Source organism: Melozone crissalis, unplaced genomic scaffold (genome assembly GCF_028551555.1).
Source record: "Melozone crissalis strain CALT ecotype California unplaced genomic scaffold, PUWL_Pcris_2 ptg000016l_1, whole genome shotgun sequence".
Lineage (NCBI taxonomy): Eukaryota > Metazoa > Chordata > Aves > Passeriformes > Passerellidae > Melozone > Melozone crissalis.
Genome location: NW_026535794.1, coordinates 23,645,873 through 23,661,398, shown reverse-complemented (window position 1 = coordinate 23,661,398; position 15,526 = coordinate 23,645,873).

Here is a 15,526-nt window from a genome sequence, read left to right as displayed (position 1 = left end):
TCAATGTGCCATTGGAAAACTCTTGGGAAGCATTTCAGTAGCTCTAATTAAATCCCTAACCAGGAAGTATAGAAGGAATTGGGGAAAATTTGTTTTTAAGCCCATTAAAGCATTAGCAACCCCACCCCTGATGGGGTTCATTGATTCAGAAATGAGCTGAGGGTGTCTCTGGAGGGAGCAAGCAGGCTGGGCTGGCCTGGCACACTGGAACGTGTGAGAGAGGCACGAGGGACAGCGTGGGCACAGGGCAAGGGTCTGCATTGCTGTCCCACTTGTAAGTGCTGGAGTGTTCTACACTGTGACAAAGGATAAGCAAGCTGGTTCAAGAGCACCAGAAATTTCTCCCCCTGCTTTTCCTTCCCCTTGGCCTGTGGGGGCTCAAAGTCAGAAATCCTTCTAACTCTCCATGATCCGTGGGATGGCAACTCAAGGTGATGCAGACTGTACTGAATTGTGAGAGCCCAGGATTGCCCTGGTGGGCCAGCACCAGAGCTGTGACCAGAATTGTGTCATGGATGGAAAGCTGCAGCCCCTGCAGCCAGCAGGGAGAGCAGGGGGAGGACATCAACAAGCTGCTTATGAAGGATTTCTTGTGGGTCGCCTTTGCTCGGGGCATCACCATTTTGGGAATCACAGAGGAACTGTCAGATGGAGCCTAAGGATTGTGCTGCTAAACACAAGTCAAGGAGACTGCAAAATGAAAGCTTATTTCTGACAATCAGTAAAAAAATCACCACTAGTAATGGAAAAGATTTGATAATACTGACAATGAAGCACTAAATTTGCACCAAATCTCCAGCAGTAGGTATGACATTGACGCATGCATTTAGCATGTTTTGGGGGATGGTGAGGATGGAAAGGGCAGAAAGGTGGCTGGAGTGTTTCTAGAATCCACTTACCTTGTATGTCTACAATTTCAACAAAACTCATCTTTTTTTCTACATTCACATAAATGTTGTCTGCACAAGAATGTAAACAACAGTAAAAAATTGGAATCTGGACACAGGTCAGCTCTTTGAGGAGTGCCTGCTCTCTGAAGACATGCACACAGTCCTGCAGCTTACAGCCTATAGTAAGATCACATCAGACATGAAAAGTATAACTTTCCATGCCAGAGCAAAGACCAAGCCAGTTATACCGTCTAATGATAGAAATGTATATACTTTGTGCCTTAAACTGCATTTTCTAGCTGTATCTACATAACATTTTCAACAAAATTAATTGTGTTTTTCCATTCTTGTTGGGAACTGTGAGTGTTGATAGCGCCCCATCCCTCTTGCCTTGTTGGCAATTCCCTATGCATAGCTTTTTCACAAGTGTCACTAGGAGATGCTGCCCAGAGAGTGTTCACTGCTGAGCATCTGTGTTGTGCCTAATAAAACACCGAGGTGTGAAATGTCTGTCACAGAAGAACACTATCCTGAAAGAGCATGAAAAAATATCTTCCCAGCCCTCCTGCACAACTGCAGAGCAATATATCTCCTAATCTCTTCTGAATCCTGTAACCTCAAGTAAGGCATTGATTGCACACAGAGGCAAATTAATAAGGATTGCACCCATTTTTCACTAGGCTTTATAACTGCTGTTATTGCTATTGCAATTTTGAACAATTAAACCTATGAGAGAGGGGGCAATAATGGGATTAGTCTTCCTTCAGGACCCCTCCTGACAAATGTGTATTGCTGGCCACAAACCTGTGTTCAGTTCATGCTCCTCATACAATACAACATCCCCTTGCTCAGCAGTTACTGCAGCAACAGCTTTGCCTGCACTCGTTCCTTCATGAGGCACTGCAAACCCTCTCATTTTCTCACAGACAGAGGACCCAACCCCCTATTACAAAAATGATTTCATAAAACAACACTATTCTTTAGAAGATAGCAAATGGTCTTTCTTCTGTCTGCTGCACCTAGAGCTCAGCTCCCTACAAAGTGAAGGAGAAACAAAATCTGCTGGTTTTCAGAGGGTTTACCAAGAGCTGACACAAGGTGCATTTATTCAAAGGGCGCTGCTAAGGGGGATCAGCCTTGATCCAAAGAACCCATGAGGCTTCACCTCTTTGCAGTGGCCGAGGGTCTAGCTCACACTTTGTGTACAGACAGAATAGTAATTTCCCACAAGAAACACCACAAAAACTTACAAAACCATATTCATCAGTAGGTGGGAAAAGCACTTTTGACACAATATGGTCAGATAGAATTTTTGGTACCATTTCAATCTCCACTACGCTCTACAAGAACATGGGATGTGTGTTGACCTGTAGAAATCTGACATCATTGTAAACAGAACATATTTGGGAGAAAAGAAAGGAAAATATTTTGCTATTATCCCAGTCTAAGACTCAGAAGTTTCCCACTGAATTTTATTAGTAGCAATGGTACTGGCTAAAGCTAGGACCTATTTTTCACTTTTTGAAGAGAGTTGTTTTTATTAGCACAGGTGTATGCAGTAATAAATAACTGCTTTTAAGCAGTTATTTAATGTAAAATTGGCCCCATAAACTAGTAAGAATGTACCTTGAAATGTGTAGTCTACAGATAAGCTAGTGTGCAAGAACAGAGTAGTGTATGGTTTTGAATATAAAGTAGTAATTTCCCTCTTTAACATATAAAAACACTTAAATGGCCTATAGGTATTTGGACTTGTTTTATTCTGAATATACTTTACTTAGTATTACAAACCTCACCCACTGTTTAATTCTAGAAAAAAAAAATATTTATTGTAAAAGGTATTTGCTGAATGATGTTTGTTTGAAAGCCTGCTTGTCAGCACATAAACCACCACCAATATCAGCTGGAACAAAGGCAGAGGACCTGTAGCTCAGCATCTGGCACATCTGATGACAGCCTGGCAGAGAGAAAGGGCACGTCCTCATGGCTCAGAATTTGCACTCCATGTCAAGCTCTTCATAATAAAATCCTTGGAATCCACCTGCTAAAGCCTTTGGTCTAAGAAGCATGCTTATAAAAGCCTCTGACTTTGAGGTCTGCTTTCTGGGACTAAATCATATTATTTCATCCTCTGAAGGAAAGCTGACATTAGTGGGACTTGGTGGGTACATTAAAGGACAGAGTTTGACCCAGTGGCTTAAGAAAAAAATAAAAGAGATAGGACTCTAAGGTTCAAGTCCGTATTACTGCTTGACAAACTGAAAGGAGTGAAACCATTGCCTTACGAAGAAAAATAAAAATTAGAACATTTTGGCTGCAAGACCTATAAATCCACATCTACACATCCACACTTCATATTGAGGACTTTGTAATAGTCTGGTAGTCAATCAAAACCTCAGTACCTGGTAACTTGGACAGGTCAGGAGAGATGAGCCCTTACTCTAACTTTTTGTTAGAGAAGGCAGAAGAACTTATCTGCAGCTGCTTAGAACTTTTATTTTTTAACCATCTTTAAGCACTGAAGGAAATCATGCTGGGTTTATGGCTCTGGATGACTTTCTAGGAGAAACTTTCAGCAGAAATAATTCTCCTGGCTCTGAGAATGAGGCTAAGGGAGGAAAAAGCATTGTTTTGTCCATGTGGGCCCAGGAGAGAGGGGTTCAGATGGGGACTGAGAGGCTCAGCAATGCAAACTGCTCCAACTGGCAGCTCTATAACTTTAAAGCCCCAGCATGTGTGAGCACACTGGATAAAGTCCTCCCCACGACTGCAGCTGCTGGCTGTATCACTTGTGACTAATGAGAGGCAGAAGCAGAAGAGGAAGAAGGCAAGTGGCAGGAGAAGGCAGCAGAGGGGCCACAGATAAATGGGGAGGAAGGATGAAAGGGGAGCACTAGTGTGTAAGACACTTCCACCAGCACAGGGCCCAGAACCTGATCCTCAACAGTCTGCCATCAGCAAATATCTGGGAAACCCCTGATGGAAACAGCATGGCAGTCCTTTCAGGAGATGGCTCAAACAGCATGCCATTGCTGTTGCTTCAAGTCGCCCACTACCAGAAACCTGGAGATTTACCCCTCCTGAGATGATCAGGACAATGACTTGGACATTTGCAGCTTTGCATTTTTCTAAAAGGGAAGAAATTAAATCACTGCTCTTGAAAGAACACCAAGATGGTGAAGTCAAGTGCTGAAGAGTGGGAAATGCCGGAGTCCCTCTGCTCTCCTGCTACTCCTGTGAGAGGACAGCACTGCCCAGAAGTGACTGCATGCTCATTTTTCTGTGGGCACCCTGACTCTTTCAGAGCAGGGGATGGGCATTGCTCAGAGCAGGAAAGCTGGTGTGTGGATGAGGGATTGTGAAGGATTGCTTCATCCAGACATGGGAAAGGTGTCCTGGGTCACACAAGGCACTACGGAACAGTTTCAGTCCATAGTTCTCATTTTGTTGTCATGAATCACAGATGTATTCCTCTGCAAATAAAATCACAAAGAGCTGCTTTTTTTTTTGCTTTTTTTTTTTTTTTTCTGTTGTAAAGTTATTGATCATATAAAACAATCCCCAAGTTCTTAGGGGAGAGGTGATGTTTTCATGAGATCAAAGGGGAGAAGAGGCGAAAAAATCCCAAATTTTCAGGAATGCAAATCATATGGGATGATTCACATGGGACATGGAACAGCAGCAGCAAGTACAGAGGTAGATCCTATGGGGAACATAGGATCTACAGCAAGCATAAACATCACACTGTCATAAGGAATATTTTCAAAGAGCCCTGATTAAAGTCAAACCAAGCCAGCTCTGGCATTGTTCTCTAGCATCAAATGTTTGACCTTACAGGCATGTAACTTAGAGACCTGCATGTTAAAATTAGGTATGTGGAAAAACCAGATACAAATACAGTCCCCTGTACCCTCCATTCAATTGCTTTTTTGAATTCATGTCAGATTACAGTGACTGTAAGCCAGTGAAATGTTGATGATTTCTGCCCAGTGTTGGTAGAGGTAGCGAAATCAGCTTCAGCTGAAATTATATTTTATAGCTAAGAGGAAAAAAGTAGTCAGGCATTGAAGACTGCTTTTACCTAGCACTTGAAAGAGAGCTCTTTCTGTTGAAAATCAAAAAGCTTTGGTAAGGCAAGGAAAAAAAGCATAGCTATTGGCTCTACTGTTTGGTAAAATAAAGCACATTTTCCAATATTTTTCTTGCAGCATTGTTCTGAACATAATTTAATAAGAGTTCAAGAATCAAAACAAAAATACTAGTGAAGAGCCAAAATAGGGGAATGGAAATCTCTTTCTTATAAATATCTCCAAAATCTAGATCTACACAAAAGCTGGAGCTTACCAAGTCAGTAAACCATTTTGCTAAATTTGGAGAGTCCTGACATTTTGCAGCTTCCTTATTGCACAGTTATCAAAGGAAAGAGCTTAAACTCTTCCTAAAGGCATGAATGTAGCACCCAAAGTGATGAGGAGTCTTTTTCTAGAACCTATTCCTGTCTTTCACACCTAGATCTAGAAAAACAGGATATATAATCATGGGGAAGAGGGGAATAAAAAAATCCCCACAAACAAAAATACAAACAAAAAAACCACAAAACCCCCCACAAACCCTCACCGCCTAAAAATCACATGCTACATTTTCTTTATTCTCAATATCATTGTTTCTCTGATGCAAATACTGTCAATATCCAGTCAGTATGTGCAGGACTCCCATTCAAATAAAAGAACATTTGAAGGAAGACAGCCCTGGCTATTGCAGGTATTCTCCTTGCTGCTGTTATTTTTACAACTGAAGAAGATATAATTTTAACATAAAAGTTTTCTAGGCTTAGAATAATTCCATCAACTCTCTGGAGCTTGCAAAAAAAGGAGACATAAAATCAGAAAGCTATCAATAACTCCTTTCTAACATTGTCACTAGAAAACAGTAGTAAAGTATGCATTACATTTTTAACTGGAGTTTTTTTGGAAGAAAACAAAACCAGAAAGAACAAAACCACACCCCCCACTAAACCACTTAATGTGCTTTGCCAGCAAACATATTAATTTGTATGTCTTGGATTCTATCTGCAGCTGATATTCTCTTTAATCAAAAATACTGAACAGAATCAAAGAAAAAATGCTGATTTATATTTTATTGCTCATGTTTTATCTTTCTCACTTACATAAAAGACCTATTTTCTGCACTGTTAACAGATCTTAATTTAAATATGTTAGCACAAACATTTGTACATCTATTTTAGATACAAATACCTTGTATAAGTAAATAAAAATGCATAAATATATATGTAGATATGCAAGTATACAGATATACAAACTTCAATTATTTTTAAAAATACATCAAAGAAAGTCACTATTGTTATCCACCAGCTGTGACCAGAACTGTCTCTTTTACGTGCTGCATTTAATGAGACATTATGTTAGCATTTCCCAGTCTCTGTATTTCCCTGGAAAAAAAAAATCTATGTTAAAACCAGTAAGGGAATTATGTAAATAAAGGACCAACCCTGATGAAACAGCAATTATATATCTCAGCAGCTGTGTACATCCCTTTATGATAGATGATTAACTAGCAAATTGTTTGCATATTTGTTTTATGGAGCATTTGGCAATTTAACTATTAGCTATGAAGGTTTAGCCAAAAGTCATTAAAATGCTTAGACTGGTATAGATCACAGGTGGTACTGTTATAGCAAACTTATAAAATGCCAAAATGTAAGAGATACCTGAAAGCAAAGGACTATATCCACAGAGTTCATGGGATGTGAGTGGAGACCAGGCTGGACATCTAATCCACCCCCTTGGTGGTTCATAGGGACTCAAAACATCCAGGTTCTGACTTCTGCTCCTGTTTGAGGGTGATTTCAGCCCTAACATTGGTGCCACTGAAGTTGCCTTGTCCTTTAGTCCTTTTGATAGTCTATGACAAAGGACACCTTTGCTACAGGCAAAATTTCAGAATATCTCTAGAACTTCACAGGTAGATCCGGGCTGTGTGAGACCTGGATTCCAGCTCCACTTTCATGGATATTTAATGTAGATAGCACAATCACAAGTGCTACACTGGCACAGGGAGCATTACAACACAGAATTCTTCTCCCTCTTTTACCTACTGAATGTGCAAATTTTAGAAGGAAGGCTCACCCCTACCAAACCTTGGGCTGGAAATCATTTGTAATGTGGGTTTAAATTGCTCAGGAAGGAAACTGCATCTTGTTTACCTGCAGTTTGGGTAAGTGTACTGACACCTGAGCTGTGGCAAAGAGCAGACAGCCTCTTCCATGCCATGTGTGACGGGGGTGGCTGAAGACAGCTTACCACTGTCATCACCCAAAGATTGCTTCATTGAGCAAGTGGAATATAATCGTGGCTTGTTTATTTTTGTGTTTAGCATCAAATGAATAGAGAAAATCAGACTTAGTACTAAAACAGACTTAGTACTAAAATAGATGAAGGCTTTTGTGTATTTCATTCACCAGATGCTGTAGCAAGCAGCATCCACCAGTAGATAGCTGCCTAAAAAGTACATGGGTTGCTCTGAATGCAGGTGTGTTCAGGTTCTGACTGAAGTCAGCATGGATACACATTTTGGAGTTTTAGAGTTCTCTAAAAGATTTTTTTCTTCTTTTGCTCAGAGGGACAATGAATATTTCAGTTCTGCTATTACTGTACTTCATTATTTTCATGAGAACAGGTACAGTATAAGAAGGCACAGTTTGGTCCTTTCTATTGTGACAGGGAGAAGTTGCTCAGCCTCAGACAAGACTGCATCAGTACATCCTGGCTTGTTCACCATGGCTTTTCCTGTATTTTGCTGTAAGATGGGAACTGGTTCTCCATCAACCATTCCAAACTCTGTCTGCTCTCATCCCTGACTCCTTCCCACCAGCCCACTTTCACAATCACTTTTCCCAAGCCCTGCAGATGCATCCCCTGTTTCCAGGCCCACAGAGCTCCGTGGCATGCACGAGAAGATGTGCATGTGACCAAAGGGTTGCCCTGCATCCACTGCCAAACCCAGCACAAACAGTGCTCTCCTGGTGCTGATAGCCTGACACCATACAGCTCTAGCTGTTAGTTACAGACACAAGGCTCACTCGCTGCTTAGTGGAGAACAAAAAGCATCAGCACAAGCTCACGTGTAGCTGCAGCTGCAGTGCTGTGCATGTAAATGTGTATAAATTACAGCTGCACCCTGCCTGCTGCTCCCTGCCATCTCAGCATGCCTTTCCTTTGCCTTCTGCCCTGCTCTTGCAGACCCCCACTCACTTCCTCCCATCAGAAAAGATCCATCTGAGCTCAGATTGCAAGTAATAAATTTATAAATGTTGTTTTGGAGGTTTGATGCAAAACAGAAATCTGCTCGTGATCCCAAAATCCTACTGATTCACCAAGCCATTATCAGTATATGAACCCATACCAGTTTAATTTTGCTGTGACTGTATGCCAAAGAGTTTAAATAGCAAGTTGCATCTGGCCAAAAATGAACTGCTTTTATTTCTTTAAAATTTCAAACACATAACACATTTTTCCTGTGTTCTTGTAACTTGCCTCAGCTGAAACCTCACTAGCATCAGAGTTAACCTGGAGGATCCATGAGGGATTAGAGAAATACATTGTTTCCTCTATTTGTGGAACACACTTTCCAAGAACAGCATTTCCTTCTGCTCCCTCCTCTCAAATTTCCCCCCAGCCTGTTGCTGTGCTGGTGCTGTGTGCATTCACTTGGCTGCACCACGAGCTGCCTGTGGCAGGGAGATTTTATTTGTGCTCCTCTATAATGTAGTTTTGTCTCACTGTGGACACAGCAGCCCATGAGAATGATCTTCATCACAGCACTGACAGGGTAGGTCAGTCATTCTTCAAGATGATCATGGACTCCCCAGTGAGGTGGGGGCTATGCTTTCAAGACCAGCCATAATTTATCCCAGCAAACTTGATGATATGTGGCTATTGTTGAGGAAAAACTGAGAAAGCCTGAGCACAACACATAGCCTGTGATGGGGTTTTAAATTTTTTTCCTATAGGTGAAAAGAATAATTTCCCCCTTTAGCCCGCTGTGGGGCTCTCAGTGGGAGTCATCAGGTGAGATGTCTGTCTTGCAGCAGTGCTGGGGGACTGGAATGCACAGTGGGATACCTTGTTATGACAGATTCATACAAAATATCAGATTAATTAAGTTCAGCCTTTCCCTCTTTCTCATTTTTCCTGATTCAATGCCCATGATGATGATGACTCCAGCTGGAAAAACAGAGGAAGAAAATCTGCTTGAAGAGTTGCCTTCCTAAATTAAGCAGGATAAAGAGGTGACCTGGATTTGTTTGCTTGTCTGTAAATAAAGAACTCATGAAATCTTAAAAAGCAGCTTTTGACTGTAAACAGTGACTTTGCCTATTTAATATAGCTTTAATGACTTACACTGCCTCCCTCCACCTCCAGATGATGGGGCGGCTTCCCAGGGAATACATGCAGGAGCATTGCCTTCCTCAGGCTCTCAGCTTGCAGTGGCTTAAATAACCAGTTTCCAGCCAGTCTGGCTGAAAAAATAACCAAAGCACAAAAGCATAAAAGCCTTTCTGGTGTGTGGAGGCAGTGTGAGGTGTCTCAGGGCTCCCCAGCAGGCACTGCTGGCATCACTGCTCTCTCCATCTCTAATCCATGCCCATGGTGCAGCTTTGACAGATGCTACCCATCACTAGCACCAGAGATACTGCGAACTGATTGTCTAAATTCAGGAGAGAGACTTAAAACCTTGCTGTTTCAAAATGGCTTATTTGAATGCTTTTTATTTGCCTTTGGGTTTGAGTTTTCAGTCATGCCAGCAATTGCAATCATGAAGCCTACATATTTTTTCCAAAAATGGGACTTAAGGCTGTCATTAACAGCTTCTTTACATAGATAAGGCTTTAGGAAAAATCAAATATTTTAAGACTAGTAATAAAATCTTGAGAATTATCAACGTTTTATGACACTATCTCCTTTGCTGTTCTCATGTCTTCCTGCCTTGAGAAATCAATTTCTCTATGTCAGACAAGAGGATCCATGATACCCATCCAAAACTGGAGTGCATAAACAGTTTGCAGCTCAAGCCAATTTCATCTTGCCATCTTTAATAACAGCTCCATTTTAGAACAATTGGAGAGTAGAAAATTAAGAATAAACAGTAATAGTTTTTTCTGATTAAAAAAATGTTCCAAATGGGCTTTTAGTTTGAAAGTCTTCTTTAATGTACAGTGAAGCTTTAGAAATTATTACATGGCAGAGTGAACTGTAGTCCTACTGAGTGAAGTGTAAGATATTGAATAAATAATTTTGATTTGACTAGGAAAAGTGGTCCAGGTCTTTAACTACTGCTATAATAGAAATAACTACATTTTTAATGAGAAGACTTTTAAGCATTTCTTTGTGTGTGTATACATGTGCATGAATTTGTACTGTTTGCGAGTTTATTCATAAAATAAGCAAAATAAAGTAACCCTTTACTTATTGCTGTGACAGGAATACTGCAATTGAAAATAGTTGCAATTGAAAATGAGAATCCCACTGTAGTAGCTGTCTCAGGAAAAGTCTGTCCCTGCTCCAGGACACATACAAACATAGATACAAGTTAGAGGAAAGAGAAATGAGTCAGGGAGATAAGTTCACATAAAGAAAACAAAGTTTAAGAGAAAAACAGGACTCTCAGAAAAACAGGACTCTCAGCCTACCATAAGAGCATTTTTAAGGATGATGTAATTTTTATTAAGTTGCCTGAAATTACATTATTATCCAGTACTTCTCATACCCCAAAATATTGACATATATGATGATACAAAATTTTCCCAATGAGAAGAAACACTTAAAAGTCATTATGACACCTCAAAATACTGTGACTTCCAACAGTGGATCCAAGTGCTACAGTTTCCAAGATTTCAAACATTTGAAAGAACATTTGCAGACCTTTTTTGAAATAGCTGTCCTTGAGTATAGAAGATAGTCCTCTCTTACAATTATATATAACATACAATATTGTATGTACATCACCATAAAACTTTGAAAGGATTGGGATCAACTTATTTTTTGACAAAGCTAAAGCAAGAATGGTAATCAATCCCTTGGCAATGGAAATTTTAAATTTAAAATAAGCTTTACAAAGCCTTTGAACCTTCAAACACTTTATCCTTAAGAAATTAATGGGTCCCTGAAGAAGTCTTATTTCCCTTTCTGTTTCCGTTATATATACTTCAATTACATTAATCAACAATGCAACAAAATAACTGATAAAGACCAACCTCCCCCCAGAAAATCTTCCGATGCCTCTTTGCCACTTGTCCCCTTTTTTTGCCCTTTTTGGATTCTAAACTGCTCAGGGCTCTACAGAAAAAATGTACTTTCTGGTTTTTATGCTCTATTTTTTCCAGCTTTGGTTTGCTGTCACCGTAACACCTCCCTCCACCCCTGACCTATTCCTCTCTCCAGCAATTTGTGTTGACTGCAGCAACACCTGCAGATGAAAGCTGCCCTGTGTGAGAGGTTTCCTTCTGCTGAACCTGGAACAGCACTGAAGAGTCCTTCAAATGTTTCTCCCCTTTAAAGGCAATTGGAACTTTATGGAACATTTTCTTTTTCCTCTTAGGAACAATTACCATTGTGGTCCCCAAGCTGCCATGCCAGCCTCTGCCTTTGGGCAAAAATGAATATATTTTTCAAGTTTCACTACATCAAAAACTCCTAGAAGTGACCTTCCTTGTTACAGGTATAGATTGTGGATGCCTTTATTGTGCCTACTCTTAAATCCCATCATAGTTATAGTTTCAGTCTAGCTCAGCTTCTCCCAAACATTAAAAGCCAGTCTGTGTGAACTGTTGACACTGTTTTCCCCTCTTGGTTCCTTTGCTCTCCTTAAAAACCAAGAGCCTAAAAATAAATATCTCCTAGCTTCAGTCTTTGGCCTGGTAGCTCCTTGCAGGGCTGTGGAAGGTGCTCATATTCACCATCAAACGTCATTTTGCTATTCCTGTGATACTTCACTGATATTTCTGCTAGCATTACCTGGAAGCATCACTGCATAGAAGCTGCATGCCTTCCAGTATTTGTATTATAAACAGCCTACTTAGGGGTTTATATAACTCAGAGGTAAGAATTTGCTTTTGGCTGAAAGCTGTTAACTCTCAGCCAAAAAGCAGAATTTTGTTTAATTTGACGTAAATAAAACTGATCTGCTGTGACAGTTCTATTTATACCAAGGGACAGGCTTTTGTATTCAGATCAGTTTATCCAGATACCATGTGAGGATTGTGGTGCTGACAAAAAGGCTGTGGTGTTGGGTCAAAATTCTCACAGCCTCTACCACAGAAAATTTAAAAAGTAACTAATGCACAGAGAGGCCGACAGACACCAAATCCCACCCCCGTGCTCCTCCATGGGATGCAAGAGGTCCCAATAGTGTTATTATGTGCCCAAGGCATAAAGAAAAATTTGGTCTTTTCCTTGGCTGTGATATAGAATAAGTCTTGTTGATTTGGAATTGCAGACAAGGAGGACTGAGCACTTAGAGCAGGGCTCTGCACAGACACTGAGCCTTGAGAGCACCTTCAGTCCTGAGCGTCCTGGGCACCACTGCCCTGAAGTCGGGCTGGGGTGGAAAGGAGGGAAAGACATTCCTCTTGTACATTTGTCCTGACCATATTGAAATGGCTCAATTTATCTGAATTTAAATGTGATGCTTTCGTATTCAGATTTCTTATGCTGCTACCTTTCTGCTTTCTGCCTTCCTCTGCATTAATCTTGCATAATTTGCTTTGCAAGTACATTCAAAAGTCAATGTGTCTTTACTGAATTTGCCTTATATAATGCGCCATGCACATACATTTGTTTTTTAAACCATGAAAAAGAGAACTATTGATAAAGGCCACTAAGTTAGTTCATTAACATCTCAAAAAGTAACATTAACAGACTAAAATGAAATATCTAGGGTTTGTTTTTTTTTTTTTAAGGAAACTGCAGAAACAGTTTTGTGGTTGGAAACAATTATGGATATGGGTGTGGTTTATCCTATATGAATATTTAATCACTGCACTAAAGCCAGTGACTCTTATTTTAAGAGCTATTATGTAATATAAACTTTTGCATGTCCAAAACTGGCTGCACCCATCTTGAAAAACTGAAGATAAGTGTAAGACAAAACCCTAAAATTCACACCACTTACAAAGTGCAGACATCCTGAGATGGCTGCTGGTGAAAAATTCTGTACCATTATAAAAATTAAAGTGAAATTCTTGGCCTCATTTTTCTGCCCTAATATACAATTTGTGACATTTCATTTATAAGGGGGAATCGGTGGTTATCTGCTGAGGGTAACACATTTCTGGTTTCTGTACCTGTTTCTGTCTGTAGAAAATGAGTTCTGGAGTAAACATATAAGGGACAACTGCACAAGCAGCATAAACCCTGGTGGTTGGAAGGTCAAGTGCTAGGAAGACCCGGGCTTCTCCAGTGGCATTAAGTTACTCCCTGATGTTTTCCAGATATCTGCAGAGAGAGGTGGACAAAGGAGAAAAGGAAGCATTTGGTGAGCAGGACTTGCAGCACTTGTGGCACAGAAATATTCTGAAACAAAAACCAGCACCACACACTGTACAAATGTCAAGAAACAAGGTCTGTTTGTAACTCTGGGCATAACAGCAAGCAGAAACCTGAGGAAGGCAGCATCAAAAGGGATCACTGGCAATGGATGTGCCCAGTGTAGGACACGCAAGGAAGGAAGGGAGGGTTCACAGCACCCATATTAAGAGAGGGTTCTTGATCCAGTCTGGTCAGGCTGGGTGGGGGAAGCTTTGGAGCAGTAGATCTGCCCAGACATTCAAGAAAATGAGATTTTTTTGATAACAAGAGCATGAGTGAGCAAATGGGGCCCAAAACCACTTGGAAGACTGAACAGAAGGGAGAGCAGGGCAGGCTGTTCCTGTGCCTTGCAACACAGAGAAGACAACACAGGGTACAGGAGAGGTCTTTGAGCCTCTGGCCCTCTCTGGGCCTAAAAAGAAATGTATTAATGTGTCCAGGAGGTGAAATATGAACACTTCAAAAGCCCATAATGCATTCATTCATCCTGGGCATTATAGGGTGATTTGTTAGACCTTGCCACAGACTTGAGACTAGACTTTGACCACTGAAGCTCCCTGGGACTTCGATGCAATAATTTACAGGACAGATTTACAGGGCAGCCACAAGAGCAATTTAACATCTTTTCTTTTTCTTCTATTGCCTGGATGGCATTGCACACAGCTCCCCCACTTTGCCAGTTCAACTGAGGCTCAAACCAGCACTGATTTATGTGTGTATAAATCAAGAATAAGATCAGAGACAGACCCTTTGTGTAAAAGAAAAGTCTGTTTTTAGAGCTTGAGCAATAACAGTAATCAGTAATAGGCTTAACCCAAACCCTGATGTACAGAGCACAATAATATTGTGAAATACAGACTGTGGATCTAAATTTTGTGGGTGATATAATCAAACTTATCAGAGAAATAATAGTCTTTAAAAAAAAGGACAATTGTTGTTTAAGCTACTTTGACAGTTCCTCTGCCCCAGTACAAAGCACTGGGATTGCTCAAAATAATTGAATTTGACCATCTGCTTTCATCTCTGTAATTTTTTCTTTTTTAAAAGAACAAACTCTTTTCTTGCTTCCCCACCATATCATCTGATTTTTCTGATACTGACATGCTAGCGTGCATTTCCATTTTCTCCCATTTTTTCCCTAGACTAACTACAACTCAGAACCTTTTCACCATGGATTCAGGTATGTGACTAAGAGAAAAACTAAGAACTATAACTGTTTTGCAAAACTTCTAGTTTTTAAAAAATAATATTAAACCTATGCATCAGCCATCTCTGAATGATATGGAATTGGAAAAAAGAAATTATCTGGGCCAAAAGCATGAAGAGGAAAAAAAAATCAGGATTACCTGGAGAAGGTAGGCTGTATGATGTTAGGCTTCATAATATACTTGTACATTCCATAACATACATTTGTATATTTGTTTACTACTCCTGTGTAGCTTACCCTGCCCTTTCCTTGGTGTTTCTTACCTCATTTTCATTCAAATTAATGAAAGCAGACTTTGAACATGTGGACCAGCAAGCACTAAGTCACCAGGTCTTGGACTTAGCTGCTTGACACTCTTCTATTTCATTCATTATTACAGATATACTCAAAATATTAGTAACAGAGGGCTATCATATGGAGGAAAAAATAGCCATCTTTTTTGTTATATGAAAGAGGAGAGTTCTAGGTCATGTAATCTAATACTGTCATTGACAATGCATCATTTATCTCTTCCTGGTTTTGTTTGTTTTGGTTTTCTTTAACATGATGAAAGTTTAAAATTAAGTAATGAGATACTGCTCAGCAGATCATATCCTGGATTTGGCCATGTTTGTGCTCATGCTGCAGCCCTCTAACAAAGTGATTCAAGCTGCCAAGGGCACATGGGTTGCTCATCTGCCACTCTTCAGGTCACCAGCATTTGCTCATGGGATCTCAGGGGATCAGGACAGCTTTCAGCTCCCTCTCCTTTTCCAAATTTTACCCTAGAGAGAGTCTGTAGGTCAGTTGTCAGCATGTGCAATACATCTGGTATAGCAAAATGG